Source organism: Tupaia chinensis, unplaced genomic scaffold (assembly GCF_000334495.1).
Source record: "Tupaia chinensis unplaced genomic scaffold, TupChi_1.0 Scaffold143644_1, whole genome shotgun sequence".
NCBI classification, from domain to species: Eukaryota; Metazoa; Chordata; class Mammalia; order Scandentia; family Tupaiidae; genus Tupaia; species Tupaia belangeri.
Window position 1 is genome coordinate 577522 of NW_006203492.1, and position 2413 is coordinate 579934.

The 2413-nt window shown below is 55.7% G+C and overlaps 1 protein-coding gene across 1 annotated transcript in view; it reads right to left on the reverse strand.

Moving 5' to 3' along the window:
* Positions 1-2189, reverse strand: part of IL3RA (interleukin 3 receptor subunit alpha) — a 32308-nt gene extending 30119 nt beyond the window's left edge. The window contains exon 1 of the mRNA XM_027766713.1: positions 2070-2189. The gene's annotated coding sequence lies outside the window, so the exon portion shown is untranslated. The remainder of the gene's footprint in view (positions 1-2069) is intronic.
* Positions 2190-2413: the final 224 nt, after the last annotated feature.

Sequence of the window (2413 nt, forward strand, 5' to 3'; positions counted from 1 at the left end):
AGGAGAAGAAGGAGGAGAAGAAGAAGGAGGAGAAGGAGGAGGAGAAGAAGGAGAAGAAGAAGGAGGAGGAGAAGAAGGAGGAGAAGAGGAGGAGAAGGAGGAGAAGGAGGAGAAGAAGAAGGAGGAGGAGAAGAAGGAGGAGAAGGAGAAGAGGAGGAGGAGGAGAAGGATCCAGCCCCAGTGACACGCAGATCAGTGCACCTGCAGTGGGTCAGCGTGTGAAGGTGTCACCGTAGGATGTGGGGCTAGGTGGGGGCTTGGGTTCAGAACCCAGAGCACCCACGGTCCTAGTTCAGTGGGAGGCTGGGGGCCGGGACCCCAGCAGGGAGACTGAGCTCACTGCCTCTCTCCCTGGGATCAGCTCCACAGACCACTGGGTGAGCACTGGCACAGGAAGCCGGATTCCATATGGCTGACCAGGGTTCAAATCCCAGACCATGGGCTTGTAAGAATGTGCTGAACGCATACCCGCTCAGAATCCCGGAGGGCGGGGAATTGGAGAAAAGGGGATTGCAGCGTGGCCAGGGCCTGTTGGGAAGCTCCGCCTCTGTCTCTGTCTCTCTCTGTCTCTCTCTCTGTCTCTAAAGTAAAACTAAAATAAACGGTTAATGGAGCCGATACCATACGGCCAACTGTGGCTCATTCAGCTTTAAAAGGGTGCCGAGGGGTGCATGCCCCAAACCGCGACAGCGGAGCGAAATGGAGAAGGACCTGCAGTGTCCCCAGGTTCCACGGGGAGGAGCGTCCTCTCTTTCCTCCCAGTTAAAAGGAATGGAAAAGAAATGACAAGGGGCCGGCAGGGGGCGTGGTGGGGAAGGCGCTGGACTCCCACATGACCAACCACAGTTTGAGTCCCAGACCTGGCAGCTGGCTTTCTCACCTTCTCTCTCTGTCTCTGTCTCTCTCTGGCAACTGCACCTGCCCTATAGACAATTTTTAAAATAATAATAATTGGGGCTGGCAGGCGGTGTGGTGGTTAAGGGCACTGGACTCCCACATGACTGACCACAGTTTGAGTCCCAGACCTGGCAGCTGGCTTTCTCACCTTCTCTCTCTGTCTCTGTCTCTCTCTGTCTCTCTCTGGTCAAATTGAAATCAATCAATACATAAAGTATAGTAGTACTAATAAACATGTAAATAAAAATCCTTTTAAAATTGATTTTAAAAATGATTTATTTAATGTTATTAGTATTATTATTAAATTTGATGGGGACCAGCGGATAGCGTAATGGCTCTGTTGCTGGACTCCCATGCAGTCGACTGTGGTTCGAGTCCCGGACCTAGTGGCTTAAACTCACGCCGGGCGCGTGTGCGTGCGTGCCCAAGATCCCGAGAGGAGAATGGAGGAGAAGGGATTGCGGTGTGGCCATCCCCCCTGGGGGGTGATTTCTCGCTTTCTGTCTCTCTGTCTGTCTGGTGAGTGCACACTCCCTATAGCAAAAACCTCTCCAAAAAAAAGAAGAAAAATTTGATTGACCAGAAAGAGAGAGAGGGACAGTGACAAAGCAAGCCACCAGGTCTAGACGCTAACCAGGGTGGGAGTCCATGCCACCTGCTGGCCCTAAAGAAAATTCTTCAAAACTTTTCACTGGGACCAGCAGATAGGACAATGGTTACTTCGCTGGGCTCCCGTGTAGTCAACTGCAGTTCGAGTCCCACACCTGCTGGCTTAAAACTCATGTTGCGTGCATGCATCCCTACCCAAGATCCTGAGAGGAGGATGGAGGAGAAGGGACTGCGGCGTGGCCATCCCCCTGGGGGGTGATTTCTTGCTTTCTGTCTCTCTGTCTCTCCAGCGAGCACACGTGCCCTATAGCAAACATCTCTCTTTAAATGTGTATATATAGAAATATATGTTTGTATATGAATGAGGTCCGGAGGACGCTGTCCTGGTGCCGAATCTGACCCGGAGCCACCTGGCCCTCAAACAGCAGGTCCGCGCTGGAACTGGCCACGCCCAAGTGCCCCGTGGCCACCGTGGTCCCGTGGCTGGGGTTCCTGTACGGACTAGGGAGGACCTGGAGGCCGGCGCTGCCTGTCCCTGCTCCCGCCCTGGACAGAGATCCTACCTTGCGTTCAGAGGAAAGTGCGCCGTTTGAAGCCGCCCCGCTGGTCCTGTCCCCGCTGGTCCTGTCCCCGCAGGTCCTGTCCCCGCAGGTCCTGTCCCCGCTGGCCCGGGTCCCTCCCACCCTCCACGCCCACAGGCCCTCCCGCTGTTATTTCCCGATCGCAGGGACAGGGACCAGCCTTCCCCGGACAGAGTGAGGCTGGCTCTCTCCATTCGGCTGGTTTATAGCCTGGGCGGGCCCCTTCCCCTGCAGCCCGACCCAGGGCATCCGAGGGCGTTGGCCACAGCGTCCCCGCCCTCGTAGGTGGGCCCCCTCACAGTGCTCGGCAGCCGGGGGTCCGCTGC